General features: G+C 36.5%; 1 protein-coding gene across 1 annotated transcript in view; it reads right to left on the bottom strand.

Moving 5' to 3' along the window:
* Nucleotides 1-15,863, bottom strand: part of mtgo (miles to go) — a 55,877-nt gene extending 40,014 nt beyond the window's left edge. Inside the window, exon 1 of the mRNA XM_077429624.1 lies at nucleotides 15,722-15,863. The gene's annotated coding sequence lies outside the window, so the exon portion shown is untranslated. The remainder of the gene's footprint in view (nucleotides 1-15,721) is intronic.
* Between the last annotated feature and the right edge of the window lie 945 nt (nucleotides 15,864-16,808).

Here is a 16,808-nt window from a genome sequence, read left to right as displayed (position 1 = left end):
GTCACAAATAACGACGAGAATGCATACAATATCAACATGTTCCCGTTGGAACGTTACAATAGAATGGACCAATATAGGAACGGACCAATCATGCAAATCTACTCTCATAACAGCACATTTTAACAGGATTCTACATCGTGTTTCTTTCAAAGTCTATGAATACGATATTCAGACGCACTTTAATTAGTATGAAAAGTTGAGTTATCCGTTTGATTTGATTGAGGTACTGCAGTACCTCATTCCACGCCTGGTTAAATTAAATAGATTAAATTGAAAAAAACTCCCATTAATAAAGTTGTATAGTGTAGAATGTCATCCTGCTAGTTTGTGCTTTAGTGTTTTTACCCGGTTTCGCTCGGTATTTGTAATATAAACAGCTTAAACATGGCAAAACATATCAAATATTGAAAATAATATTGTCGTCGTCATAAAAACTTTGATTTGTTTTCGATTCGTTTGATTGGAAAATTCACATGGAAAACTTTAAATCAAAAATCCTTTTTTCAGCTTCAATTCAATATAATAAAAAAGGTTTTTACGTAACAACAATTTTATTTGTAAATAATGGTTAGAAATAATGACATTTTCATTACCATCTTCAACGAAAATGGTTCAATTTATTGGTTTCAACCCAATTGGTACACAAATCATCCACCCTGTGTGGTTATTACTGACGTTATTACTTAATTTCCATTAATTAAAATTGAAACCTTAAAAACTAATTGAAAAAGTGTTCCAAATCAAAATGGCGTTTATACATAAAAACATTCTAATGTATTTTTAAATTTCAAACAGTGTGATCAAATTATTCTACACAATTCAAAATTCTAAGCTGAATGAGGAATTTAAAAACTTCAACAGTATCTCCATAAAAGATGACTGAATAATTTCTGGGAAAAAATGCACGTTGCAACACGGGTTGGCACAAATGAAGGTGATAAAAATGCATCATTCAGAAACGTGATAGAATGAGTATGACAATAAAAACCTAAATATTTTATATTATTCATAAAAGGAAACACTTGCATACAATATAACCACTCATTACGTTCAAAGTGCAAAATTAATGAATACTTATCACATGAGCAATGCTAAAAAACTACATACATACATACATATCTTGTTGAACAATATTGAATACATTAGTTTTAGTCGCTTATTCAACCGACCATTTTTACATAGTATCTACAGAAGAAAGAGAAAGAGACAATAGTAGGAAAAAAACACACAATCGAACGCACGTTAGAAAACCGTTTGCGATCGTACATACATGAATGTAGGTCAAAAGTGAGATTTCACAAAGCGATGCGTGTCATAAAGTCCAAACTCCAAAGACAGGGCTCAATCGAAGACATAGTAGATATAAAATAAAAAAAACATTTCTAAAACTAACAATGAATTCAGTCAAAAGTTATAACATACGCGTATTTTATTTCTAACCAGTCTTAAGGTTGAGACACTAATAAAGGGAAGTTCAGAGGAGTTCAACAACTAGTCAGACGACCGTTAATCCCGATAGACGGCATTCCCGTCCCTCTCCCCTTTTCATTCCATCATCTCGAGCAAATTCCAACCAATTTCCCTGATCGTCCTCTTTGAATTCAACTCACGTTCAAATCTTTCGCCCAAAATTCATACAAAAAAAAAAAACCAACAACAGATAAACATGTTTTCGAACACTAACATTATCTCGCACATTATTATTGCACACCGAAAAGTCAAATGTCACAAATAATAAAAGAATCGGGGCGTTCGCGCAATTTGGTAGGGTTCCGCTCTCTTTAGAGCACAGATACCGACTTCTCGCACAATCTTTGGCACTTTGAGCTAATCGAATCCCTGGCGAATCTATAAAAAGCGGCCGATAAACCACACCACCGACCGACCGATCGGTCAACAACTGAAACACGGTGGGTTTGTTTGTTGTGCCCGGATGGTTTACCAGTGGCGGCGCGAGAGTGCGCGTCCACCGACCGCCAATTACCGAGGAATTCGACCACGTTTTGTACCGGAGGCCTCTAACGGAACCGGCAATCAGCGAGTGTGTTAAAATGCGACACGCGTTATGCAAGTGCAAGACAACACCATCATCACCTATATCCAAAAGGAGATGCTGCTGCTGCTGCTTATGTGGCGTCTGGCATATTCTCCACTAGTTTGCCTTGCTGAGCCTCGAGTGGCGAAAAATGCACGAGTTTGTTTTTTGTGCTGATGCTCGAAGAACGAGCTGACAGACGTGGTGTGTGAGCTCAGCACAATCACAGCTCGAATAAAATACATACATACATATTTTGTTTTGCAAAATTGTTCTTTTCAGCATGTGTTTGGTTTGGATAACGATTGATTAAAATAGTTTAATTTAATTAATAATTCCTGCAGTGTTTTTGTTTGAAGTAATTTTTCAATTTATATAATATATTTTATGGTACTTTTTGTTTTCTTTTTATTAAATTATCTTTACTCTATTCGTGGAACTTTTCCTTAGTACATACTTGGTAATTTTTTTTCATTTATATAATATTTCAATGTACATACGTATTGATTTTTTTTTTAATTTATAAAATTCTCGCGCCGCCAAAAAAAAAAACTATTGAATTTCTCAAATAAAATAGAAAAGCATTCAATTCGTCGAAATATGTGACATATTTAATACACGAAATCATAGGTTTAGCTTAAGCTTAAGCTTTAATACACATACGCAATATAAAATACATATACTGAATTCAAACTGTGTACATACGTAAAATAATCGACAAAAAATACTTTCGAAAGCTATTTTATTCATAGTGGAATGTGTTTTTTTTACTGACGCAAGTTTACTTTTATAATATAATACATATCCTCAAATGCTTAATTAAAATTTACTTCAAAATTGTATAGATACATATATATATGTACATATATACATACATATGTACATACATACATGGCCGTAGCCAGGGGGGCTATGGGCGCCACCTCCCCCTAAATTAAAAAAATTATATATAATTGTGAAGGGTATTCTTGTTTTTCTAGGTCAGTTGTTTGTATTGTTCTTCAATTTTTATTCATAAATTTTATAAAAGGTACGCGTTGAAGAACATTTTAATAAAAAAAAAAAAACATAAAATTAAATTGAATAAAAAAAGCTTTTAAAAAGTTTCGTTTTTTTAAGCGCTTGGGGGAGGGGAGGGGGTACACTTGTGTTTCAGCCCCAAACTGAGAAATAAACAGTTTTTTTATTTTTTTAAATTTCCAACTCAACCCAACGGATATTCTGTGGTTATTTAGTGCAGTAGTGGACAATATTTGAAAAAACTTAAACTGAACACTACAAATCACATAATGTGAAAAATGACCTATTGCATGGAAGATGCACAATGAGCAGTGGCGTGCCGTGAAAATCTCCCTGTTTCTGTCGGACAGCCAGTGCCGGCCTTACACCCTATGGCGCCTAGCGCATCTAGCGCACCTAGAAAATTGTGACATTGTAGACCGGAGATAAATTTCAATTTTAAATATCAATGTAAGTTTCGCCTTTGGCACTCTAATCTAAAAAAATTTAGGGTCTTTGGCGCCCTAATTTTAAATTTTAAAGCGCCTTCGATGCATGGAGTGGCGTCCCAACATACTCGGCGCCCTCGGGCGCCGCCCGATCCAGCCCCCCCTAAAACCAGCACTGCGGACAGCCTTACTTGAGGGGACCGGATACAGGAAAGTAAGGCTGTGCAACAAAAACAGGGAGATTTTCACGGCACGCCAATGTCGAGGAGTATATTATAAATCTACCCAAGATGTAAAAGAAGGCAAGCCAAGCCACCATTGCGTCCAGTCGAAGATGTCAGAATAATGTGTGGAGTAGACGATGAATGTAGACCAGAGAAGAATAGAATGGAAGCGTATAGCGGACTTTCATTCAGTGGAAGATAGTGCATAGTCGATACACAAAAATTGTACATACATATATAAAAGGCTCTAATACTATGAGTAAATTTACACTGTACTTTTGATTTTCAAAGTGAACAAAAATCAACACTATTCTAGCATATTTTTTTTAAAACTCTCAAAATCAGGCCTGAGAAGTTGAATCGACTCCGACTCCGACTTAAACGATCTTACGATCGAACGAACGATTTAAACGAGGATCGACTTTTCTTGCCAACGTATAAAATTGTTAGTAATAACAATAATAGCTATTTTCAAAATGAAAAAAATTAAAGGATTTTAAAAAATCATCAAAAATTGACATGTAACCCAATTTATTGAATTATTGGTAATTAAATAGGTATAAATAAAAAGTGAGTGAGTAAATTAATAGTGTATGTGTAGGCATTTCATACACAAATAAATCAATGCGAAAAATGAGAATAAAAAGTATGAGCAGAAGGAAACATGGTTTTTATCACAAAACATCAAAATACCTGTAATTCAACGATGTTATTTATAATTTAATTTAAAATCATGATTTTTATTAAAAAAATATTTAATTTAGATTGATTGACGAACTCTATGTTAGCGCACACAGTGATACTATTAATTAAAATAATAATAATATAAGGAGTCGGAGTCTGAGAAAAGCCCCGACTCCACAGCCCTGCTCAACAGAACTAAGATAGTACGTTTTACATATCAATGCTTTAGTCGAGCACTTTCTACCCGGGTCAAGTTACATCACTTATTTATACAGATTGCTTCAACTAACCAAAATTAAATTAAAAACGATCAGACACTAAAATTAAAACAAAGAAAAAAAAACCAACAACAACATAAGCGCCACCGTTGACCCCTCGATTAAACGCCGATGAAAACACACTCAATTGAGAACGAAACAAAGGGAACAGATTGACTGCCCCACAACGATTAAAATAAAACTTCCGTCTGGCGATTAAATGCCAATTGAAAGTACATAGCGGCGATAAATATCAAACACGACACTGAACCAGTCAACGTACCAACCATACATACATACATACATACAATTTAACCAAGTCGTGCGTTACATTGACAAACGTCCCCTATCTACCATTTCCTAGAAAATTCCATGACACCTTACATACAGCGAGACAACAGACCAAAACGTATGAATATGACTCAAATTCCGAAACTTTCAGAGAACTGCAATGATACAATAGTACATAGATCACATACAGAAAGAGAGAGAGAGAGAGAGAGAAGAGAGGTGGAAGGGTGTGCAGCGGCTGGAATGCGCCGGAGCATTCGGTTGGCCCAGATACTTTCACCTCACGGTGGAAAGTAGGTGAGAAGGATGTCGGGGGAGCCGACTGAACACTCAACTGTGGCTCGCGAGACACACCGGGTTAACAAACTCGCCACGAGCTACGTCACCATGGACCGGTCCTCGGTCGGTGTACGTGCTACGTCGTACATACAACAGCCATTCGTCTCTCTGGATGTATCTCTCCATCTGCATACTATTCATCTGATGCTTATTGACGCTTTTGACACGTCCCCCGCCACACATGTCGACCGATGATGGTGGCACTATCTGATCGACGAGCTGTCGGCAAATTAGCAAATCTGACGTGTGGCGGTTCGGTGACAAACGAGGAGATTTGAATAGGGGGAGTGGATGTAGACGTCGCGAGAAGTGCAGTGGCGAATGTACATATGCATGTATAATATAAAGAGGGAAGAAAAGATGGCGGGGGCGGGTTCGATAACCGCGCGGTCGCACTCCGAAGATGGCCGACCGGGCAGAAAATCAACATCAACGCGTTCTAAACAAATCTCTGAGAGACTGACTGCTCAAACATTGACTACAATTTCGAATTCATTCACTCGGTTGAATTATGCGCTTCGTTATGTTGTGGTTGAAGATGAAACGTTTGCCTTTCACCCGATATTACACAAGACGAGCCACTCGAATGAAAACAATTCAAAGGTTGATTTCAATATAAAAAAATGTAAATAGTTTGATAGGAACACACTAAAGATCAAACGCTTACATCTTAAGTATCTCTTAATCGGTATGTTGATTATACAATTTACATTCAACGTAGTAATTATCAGAATAAATTTTAATTAGCACTCATTGTTTCTTAACAAAAATGAGAACTATTCGTGAGATAATTTACAATTAGATGGATACTAAATTTTCGTCGAATTCAGTCAGGTTGATCCTCCGAATCCCTTACCTAAAGTAAACGATAACAAATTCGTTCGGTAGTAGTCAAACGTCAATCAAGCTACCTTTCTCATAAATTAGCATAATAATGAGAAATCTGTATTGCAAGTGCAATTTCATTTTCTAAATATTTGGAACAATTTTAATTAATTCCAAATTAATTTTTGTACTTTGTTCTAAATTGATATATGAGCCGTTATAATTGAAAGTGACATGAGTCCACTTTTACTTATTTCGAGAAAAATCTGGCAAAACATTAAATATAATGTTTTGCGTTTAACAATATTAAAAAATACTGGTGACCTGTGATACGTTTATTCTGCTTTTCCGAGATTCTGAACATATCGAATTAAAAGAAGTGATAATAATCACTCATCAATAATAATCAATGTATGATAATAGAAGTGAAATTTTTGAAAGCAAATTTGTATTGAACTTGTAGGCCATGTTCTGAAGTTCTTAAATAAATGCTTAGTTGAAAGTTTTAATTGTGTATTCACTTGTCCTTTATACATTAACAACGCTACAAAAGTAAATAATTATGACGAAAATAAGAAAATTCTGGATAAAGTGCCAAAATCCATCCCGCCTCACTTCTGCTATTGCGTTATATGTTTCGTATATTATCATTCACACCCATATAATCATGAAAGAAGACATCTTCAAAACGCTTCCATTCATGTCTGTTTTGGGCAACTATCATCCATCTCATATCACACATTTTTCTGATTTCATCCACCCATCTCCCCTGTGGCCTTCCTTGCACCCTTTTACATCCTCTCAGGTACCATTCGAGCACTTATTTTATCAGTCTATCGTCTGTTCTTCAAGCTATGTGATCCGCCCATTTCCATTTCAATTTCTTTACTCTCACCATTACATCAACCACCTTCTTCATACTTTTAACCCACATATTCCGTTATGACAAGCATACAGCATTCCATGCCTCTTTGAGAGCACTGAATCTAATGCAGCATTGTACAAACAAAATGACAACTTCTGCGGCATATCTAACATATTATTTAATTTCCATACCATAAATTAAATCGTAATTAATTCAACACTGTCAATAACAAATGACTGTCAACGCTATCACAACACTTCCATACAAAAACAATTTCGTAGAAAATTGATAAATGTCATATGAAAATGCATTTACATATATGTATGTATGTATATGAAAATATAAATTAACTCCATTAAAAAATACACAATGGACAACAAAACACAATTCCATTAAATTACATTTCGGAATTATTAAATATAGTAGGTACACAATCACAACGTCAAATATGTAGATACACATAATGCAATTAATATGAAATAATAATACTAAAAAAATAATAATCACAGGATATTCGTGCTAGGTGATTTTTTTTTTATCTGACGTAGTTAACAATATGCAATAATAATGAAAATATACATAAAACACAAGTGTCGTGCTGATGAGTTTTATAATAACACGCAAACTGCGGCGAACATGCTACGTGTATTTTATACGACACAATTTTTTTTTATATTTTTTTTTTATTTCATTAATCCGGAAACCGTCGAGCCAATCGGTATTCAACTTGTAAACACAGATAAAACAATGTGCCATTTCAGGCGTTCGAAACGGAAACCTTGAACGTCAAACTATAATGCTATATAGCTGATTGAGAGACACCCGGCATTGCAAAAGGAACGTGAATTGAGCAAAAATGTACGCGTATAAAACTAATTAGAGTCGCCAGTTTTCTTGGGAACTATAGTGCCCCAACAATAGGACCTCGGAGTGGTTCAAGTGAGTCACACGTTGTTGCATTAACGGCGCTCCCACGACTTTGTCTCGTGCGAGAGCTTTTGCTGTCCAAAGGACGTAACCGACGGACGTTCTATCTACATGCTTTTTGTATCAATATGCTCATAACAAAATTCAAATTATGTAAAACACGGACAAGAAAAAAAAATATGGTGAATTTCCTGTAAATGTGTAAATAATCTAACCCAACTGGCGAATATGTGGAGGATGTGAGATATTTTCACAATTGAGATATCAACATCCGCCGCAGGCCTGCACGCATCAGTAATAAAGTCAAATTCTTTCAAATATGTATTATGTACGTTTATACGTGTACATAAGTATGTACGTTATAACAGTTTAACCCTTTGACTGCTACAACAACGATAAATCGTTGTTTTGAAATCGGCGAAGATTGCTACGACGATCGTCGTTGTCGTCATTAATTGTCGTATTTCAATACTTTCTTTGCCAGCGCATCAGTGGAACGAAACATTTTTTTTATATACGTATTTATATTTATTTTTCAATCAAGCTTTATAAATATTTATCAATTTTTTAAAAGCTCTTCAATTTCGGGTTCATCATCAAAGTAAATTTCGGGTTCGTTGTCAAAGTCATATAAGGAGTTATTACTTGGGAATTGATTATTGTCGATAAATTCATTTTCAGAATCAGTAGAGCTGCTGATTTGTCGAGTTCCTCGGCGAGGAGCTATTATTTCGCTTTCGTCACTTTCACTGTCCGATATCATTTTGCAGAATTAAAATAAATGGCAAAAAACAATAGAAATCCGCTTTCAATTATATAGGTCACGAGACGTCACGAATTCGTGCAATCAATCAAATGCAACTGAAATGCATACAAAATGTTTATGATACATGTTGAAAAATTATTTGATTATTAGAAACTTCGCATCCTTGTTTGTCTCGCTCACACATACACAATTAAAACCAAGAAAGAAAGAGAGAAAGACCGCTACCTGTTTCAAATGTATCGCTTGTTTTGACAACGACAAATACATCGATGTCTAAAAATAGATTATTGAAAAAAATAATGCGTCGGAAACAATCGTCAAAACTTATTTAGTGTATATATGTAGGTATCTCTTTCGCACGCACGCATGTAAAAGCAAGACAGAAAGAGAGAGCGCGAGTCCACAACTGCTTCTTAAAAATGTATATAAAGTATTAAAAAAATTACGCGCGTTCGGCGAAGCAAGTATGTAAAAAAATATATTATATTTATTTTTTTATAAAGTAATTACAAATGTTAGCATTTTTCGCTTGGACATTGAAAAACCTCGTAGCAGCCAAAGGGTTAAGTATTGCCTGGTAGAACATAGCGAATGTCAACCTAAAAAGTATTTTTATTTGATTTTAGTAACAAGATTGAACCCAAATCCCTAAATTATTATATTAAATGTCGCTCAAGCAATACCGTGCTCTTTGCGCCCACCACACAAAATATAAAGGCGTAGATACACAGAATCGTACTCGGCACATGTTGTTTTTTTTTTTTTTTGATAGTTTTGTCCATGTAAAAAAAAACGCTAGCACGCTTGATCAATGCAGACCAATACTCACCCACTTTGTGAACAACGGTGATTCCCATATTTGAAGAAATGTAGGAAAAGTTGTCAAGATAAAAAACATTGTACGATTTAACAATGACATAAGACACGCCCATTCACAACTGTCTATCTGGTGATGACGTGCCGTACGATTGTGTGTCTGCGCCTTAACAATTCGCGTGAATAATGTCGGAAACCTAGTATTTATAAGTGAAACAGTCAACCATCCTATAACGCGCTGAATGGTAAGACGTAAGAAATGTAAGAAAATAAAATTAAAAAAAGTAATGAAAATTTTAAATGTTTTATTTTTTATAATTTCAATATTTTTGTTTTCCCTTTTAACTTTTTTCGTTTTATTTGCGAAACAGTTCTAGCAAGTTATAGGAGGTTTGATTGTATATTATTTTATTTGAATAATTTCACATTTAAAAAATGTAAAAATCAAGTATGTAGTAGAATGATTTTACCATTTAAAATTTGGAACGTAATTTATGTAACTAATAATTTATGTAATTGTAATTTATTTCAACTAATAAATTTTACAAAATTGTGTATATGAAGCACTCGAATTCCATCGACGCTTCCTGTGAAGAAATGACGAAAACAGAAGGTAGACAAAAAATATGTAAAAAAAAATACCACATCATGTATCTGCAGATACAACACATCCTAAACGCGAGAGCAACAAGTTACATTCACAACCGGTTAAAAACCGATTCGACAAAAAAATAAAAGGGCTTTTAAGAAATTTAAGCGTAAACTTTCCCCGGGCTTAGGCCGTACTCTTAAATCGATCGAGGCGGCATACGATTTAGTCTCAAAAAGACGTAATCTCAGTTGCGAGTAAGTAGATCCCAGACGAGAGACAAAGTTTTAACTACAATACATAATACATACACATGTGCTCGTGCACCTACTGCGGATAATGTGCAAAGAAAAATCTCGGAACGTGTATTTACATATCGATGAATAATTTGTCTTTCGTGCGTCAATTCTAAATTCGTTTCTTTGAAGTGGGAAACCGGCAACCACGGTCCGAGGAACACCTGAAAATTGAGCAAGTCTGTAAATATTTGTTCGCGTTAACGACCGTAAAAAGTCCACAGCGTGTTATATTGTCAACGACCTGAATTTCGTCCACGAAATTTAGACGTGTACAGTCTTCGTACGAAAAGGAATCCCGTCGTAAAAATATACTCATTATGTTTATCGTAAACATAAACTGCAAGGCGTGCGAACGAAATGTTTAGTCTGTTCTTCCGAAAGATGTGTTTATTGAAATTTGTATATTCAGAACAAAAATGACGCGTGGGTCACGAATTCTATCAAAATAAAACAGAATTCAAATAGTGCTTGAATCAATTATCGCCCTTAAAAGCGTCGAGATTAGTCTGTACGTGCGTATTGGCACACACTGTACATCGGCCACGTGTGAGCTCGTACTCACAATTGAACTTATGAGCGAAACGAGACGCCTTCAATGGAATCTTCCAGACGTGTCCAGGGACTTGAAATTCCAGGACACCAATGAATTTTATAATCAAAATAAGATTAAAAAAAACGTCCCTCCCCATCGATTTCATTTTCAATTCAAGTCTACCCCGTTTTCTCAGTAACGGACAGATTGGATTATGTTCGCCGTCTCTCAGAAAGTAAATAACATACCGTTGATGAGTAACGGAAAAGCCATTCAGTGACGTATCGAATTGCTTCTTATCGAATTGCTGCCTGTATTTCTTATATTTCAATTATATCATTCAATTCAAATTCGATATCGTGGCAAATTTATTTCATTTTATATCAGAAATGAAATGGAATTTTGAATTATAATATTTGAAATTTCAATCTTGAACACTGAATATACCTACATATTAAATTATATGAGCTACAGTAAAAAAAGTAATTGTTCAGCTGTTAAAACGGCGGAAAAAAGGCGCGCTTGGTTAGCTAGCTGTCATCGCGTCGATGTGACAGATGATTCCGATGTAATATTTTATGATTTCATTGATAATTAAACTTTTCTAGCTTCATGTCCGAGACATTTCCTTACTTATGTCAAGAGCTAACAAAAAGCTGCAGCAAAAGAAAAAATCACGGTGTTGTTAACGAAATAATAAAAAATCTTCGCAGAGACGCTCGTATAATATTCCCGTATGTTGATAAAATATCAAAGCGATCGTAAGAGTCGAAGTGGTTCTAAGCCAGCCACAAATTTCGAACGGTTAGGAATTGCCCCTAACTAACCAAATGAAACTAATAAGAAAAGTTAAAATCAAAGTATATTGAAATATATGAGCCAATCCAGTCCAATTTTCAGTTCTAAAAACACCGTCCTGTTTCGCTTAATTCACAAATTTTGCGAGATATTTCTCGAAACGAAGAAAAGTGGACTTGTGCCACTTTCAATTATAACGGCTCATATGCATAAATATAGTTAATGAGTCAACAATTTTTGCTTTGAAAATCGTGGAAAAAAGTGAGAATATTATGAACAAAATCGACATTATAAAACTTATGGAAATTTCAGAAACATCTTCGAAATGAATATTATACCGACGTGCATGAAAGTCGTTTGCAATGTGGCTTGTTTTTCCCTAGCCATTATGATTTTCCCATCAATCACTATTAGAAAGAGGGTCACAGCAGATGAATAGGAAACGGCAACTTCGAGAGACGACGCTTTGTGGCAACGCTGACGACATTAGCAACATCTTACTTACATACATACATCAGATAAAAACGAAAAGTTTGACCTTAACATTTAAATTGCACAAGGCAACTAACGTCTATCATAATACAGCGCACAGTCTACATATACATACATACATACGTACATATGTGACATTTTCAAAAAATCATTACCAAAATTACAACGGCACTTTTCAGCGCGTACTATAGGCGTAAAACTTTTCCAATGAAAACTTACGAAAACAACTACTTAGTACGGAAATAAAAATGGCCTGTTACGAAATTAAAATCAATATTGCGTCGATCGAAAAACAACGGTACACATTCGTAAGTACGATTTATGACGTTTACATTTTACAAAAATAAAATTTCAACCTTTCCCCCACGGACGATTTTAAATAAAATTAAAACAAATAAACAACGCAAAGTTGGTAACACCTCTATTTTTTCCGTTGCGATTCATTCATAACACAACGGCAAACTGTCATGACTAATTGACCTAACCGAGAGCTCTTCAATTCAAATTATATTTTTAAATTCAAAAATACACACACTCTCACCGTTCGATCGCATTCATAATATCTACAACATTCGCTCACAATCCAATAGACAACACGTTACTCGATCGAAACTGTAACATTTGGTGACGGTGACAGTCAATAGTACAAACTCTACCCTCAAAACACGCCTTCAATGCAAATTCTACCCAGGCCAGATTTCAAATAAAAATGATATCGACACATCGTATGCGATTGGATGCCAAGTATACCTAACTCTCCTATAACGCTCTAGATCTGTTTGGCAAGTATTATAAGGGGGAAAAAATGAATAAAATTGTAAGAAAACATGATGCAGACAATAAATAATGCTCATAATCATTATTTTTTTTTAAATTATTTACATCTTTTCGCTGAACAGATCCAGTGTCTTATAGAAGAGTTGACTGTACATAATAATCAGTGAATAGCGTCGGATGGATACTTTTCAAATAACAATAGACTGATCCATTAGTGTCCAAAGCAAGAGAGCAAAAAAGCATGGTTTTTCTAAGGATAGAACGCCGATCTTTGATAACATTTCATCATGCCTTAAAAAAAATCACCTTGATTTTTATAACTTGTACTTATGCAAAATTTGACAGAGATTCATCCAAGAAAAATGCAAAGATAAAAAAATGATTTTCTCTTCATATACTACAAATTTTGTTTTTTTTTTAAATATCATCATCTACATATAGCCATTCACCATCCACTGCAGGATGAAGGCCTCTACAACACGCTTGAACTCGTCTCTGTTTTGCGCAAATCTCATCCATCTCACCCCACACATTGAGAATCTTAATTTCGTATATAATACAAATAATTAAATAAAAGATAAATGTTTACATATATTCAGAACCAGGGGGGGGGGGGCAGATAGCCTCGTGCGCAAGATTGAGGGGGTGGGGGGAAATCACGATTCGTCATAACTATGTAAAATAATAAAATTGATTTTACTACGGGAGAAATTTTCCCATATTTATTTAAAATGCAGACGAGCGCTACAATAGAGGGGCGCAATTTACCCTACATATTTACGAAAAGAACAATATTCTCTTTATATATAAGATTTTAATATTTTTAATTTGAATTTATTTGCCGTCTATATTAAATGGGAAGACGTTAATTTTGACATTTTAATTAATAGACGGATTCTAAAAATAATAAGGGGGGGGGGGGGCGACTAGTAGTATGTTTGCCTTGGCCCGGGCATCGGGAGCAGACATGCCTCTAGCCCGGGGACCCGGGTTGCCAGGGGGCCCCGCACCGAGAACAATTTTTTTTAATTCGTTACAAAACTGTGTCTTTCGTCTTCGCACGTCGTAGGTATGATCAGGTTATAACTAGGTATGCTCAGGTAGTCAATGATACCTTAGCTATTATTTTCACACGATGACTTTTATTTGAAATTTGTGAAAATATATCACTTATCAGGTTCTCCTCAATATTATAACATCTTAATGTGTATTTTGAAAAATATTGATGAAATGACTTTTTTCTGGGGGGGAGTGGGGGCTTAATCATGCTAGCCCGGGGGCCGGGCTAGGGATGTGAGGGCCATGATGTTTGTCCCCGGTCGCAAACTACCCTACGGCTATGAATAGATTTAGATTCTAGAACCTACATTGACAATATAGTAGTATTCAAGTAAAAATTTTCAATTGCAAGAATAAATTCAATTTATTAGATACTAGTGGTTTTACTCGGCTTCGCTCGGTATTTGTAATGTATACCGCTTAAGCATGGCTAATCTAATAGTAAACATTTTATTAAATGTATTTGAATAGTTTTATTTTATATTAATTTATTTGAATACTCGTTTGTTTTTTTTTATTAAATAGTTTTATTTTATATAAATTTATATGAATACTCGTTTGTTTTTTTTATTAAATTGACTATCACGAACAAACATACATAGTAAGTCTCTTATTAAAAATTATATGAATACCCCCGACGTCTGCGCCCCCTTGGCTAATTTAATAGTAAACATTTTATTAAATTTATTTGAATAGTTTTATTTTATTTCAATTCATTTGAATATTCATTTGTTTCTTTATTAAATCTAACGTCACGGATTCTACCACCCAACCCTTACATACTTACATACAAAGTCTCTTTCGAAATTATATATGAGATTTAGTAATAGTTTTGTAATAAAGATCCAATGCACATTTAGATTTTTTTTTGAATTTCATAACAATGGATAGGAACTGATATACATATATTGTTGCCTAGTTGCAATCAAGTTGTAGTCGTTGAAAAAGTAAATCTACACACATTATATGGATAACTTTTAAAATTTCACAATATGTAAGTAAGTAAGCTGTCAGCATATTGTCGCTAACGTACAGTCTACGTTGCACAAAAAGATCCACGAAGCGGACGGGTTGGATCCCTTTCGCCTAACTGCACACCTCCATATGTTCCGCGGTACACGTCACAACCGAAAAGGTCAAAAGCGAAAAATACATACCTACATGACACAACATACGGAACGGACCGGGGCGGGGGAAAAAAGAAACAAACGCATAGAGGAAAAGCCGAACGAGCGACTTTTTTTAAAAACAGATGTGGCGAGACGAAACGGATTAAAATTAGACGTCTGTCGACGGGGCGACCTTGACCTTTCTGCGGACGGGAGAAAAAAAGCGGTCTTTCGTAGAGCGGGCAGGGGTGCCAACCGCCGATTGCCGATTGCCGATTGCCGACTGCGTTCATACGCCTACCGACTGGCGACCATAAGCGCGCGCGTTTCAAAAAGTGGCGAGTGGCATGTGGCACGGGATGGAATCAGTTTCACAGTTAGCCGGAAAAGTACCATATGGCGGTGGGAGATTCGCGCGCAATTTCCGCGCACTCGAGGAATATCACCAGATCGTATCCGACCGGACCGGACCGGACCGACTGCACGAGGACCCTCGGTTTGCGGGAAGGGGTCGTACGGTCGGTTGGGTCGGTTCAGACGCACTCCACACTCGCAACTGCATGTGCAACGAGAACTTACGAATACTTACGAGCTGCGTGTTTAGTGTGCGTGCGCGCGTGTGGGAACGTGTGTACGTGTACGGGTACGTGTTCGCGCACACGGGCGGGGAGAGCGCGTGCGTCAACGTCCGAAGACCACGACGACTGGCGGCGGCGCGACGACTTCTCTACGCCCTCCCCTCCCCTGCCCTCCCCTCGCCTCGCCCCCGCCCCCTCCCCCCTCCCCCCAGCCCACTCCCCCCTCGCCCTGCTCGCCCGCCGGCTTGGACATTTTCGGCTCGGACGGATGCAGTTTGCCGGCCTTTGGCACGTTCACGGACACGCCGGCTCGAGCCTTCAACCCCAACGTTGACCGTCGCCATGTTTGCATTTTTCGAAAAATCGTCAAACGCCGCCGATTTGAGATGCGGCGTAGTTCTAGCGTGTGTTGGTGCCTGCGTGTGTCTGTGCTCGGCGCTGATTGGCCGCCGCGCGCCATCCGCTCGTCGATTGGTCGATGGATACTTTTCGAGTTCGAATCGAATATTCTCGTTTGAATAGAGATGCGTGCGCGTTCGATTGTTTCAATACGAATCCGGCCGGAATCTAATCAGAATTTGAACTTTTCGCCGTGAACTGTGACCGGAAAAAATTACGCGAATTAAAAATAGACCAAAGCGGCTCGTCGGTTTACTTTAAAAATTGTCGATGCTAAAGTTTGGTAATGAAATCGCTCGCTCTAAAAGGAACACACTGTGGTAGGATTGCCGACTGTTTTTGAGATAATTGTATATTATTATTTTTTAAAGGGTACCATTTATCAACCCGGCAAATAAAAAGAGTGGCCCTCTCTTAAATAGCTCGCACGACAGATTCGGGTTTCGCCCGGCAAATCAAACGTCAAATAGGTTGCCAGTAACAAAAATAAAATTTGACAAAAATAAATACCGACCCTAACAACCTAATCTTAAACGAACAGGGCCAACCCTAACATAACCTAACACTTTAATAAATAAGTGTTGGCTGCTAAGATATTACGATTACCCAGTGAAAATGTAACTGGTTAAGACTTCACTGAAACGTCAAATTTTATTTTTGTTACTGACAACCGTTTGACGTTTGATTTGCCGGGCGAAC

The sequence above is a fragment of the Arctopsyche grandis genome, chromosome 4, assembly GCF_051622035.1.
Source record: "Arctopsyche grandis isolate Sample6627 chromosome 4, ASM5162203v2, whole genome shotgun sequence".
NCBI classification, from domain to species: Eukaryota; Metazoa; Arthropoda; class Insecta; order Trichoptera; family Hydropsychidae; genus Arctopsyche; species Arctopsyche grandis.
The sequence above is the reverse complement of the archived record's forward strand: the minus strand, read 5'-3'. Positions and strand labels throughout refer to the sequence as shown.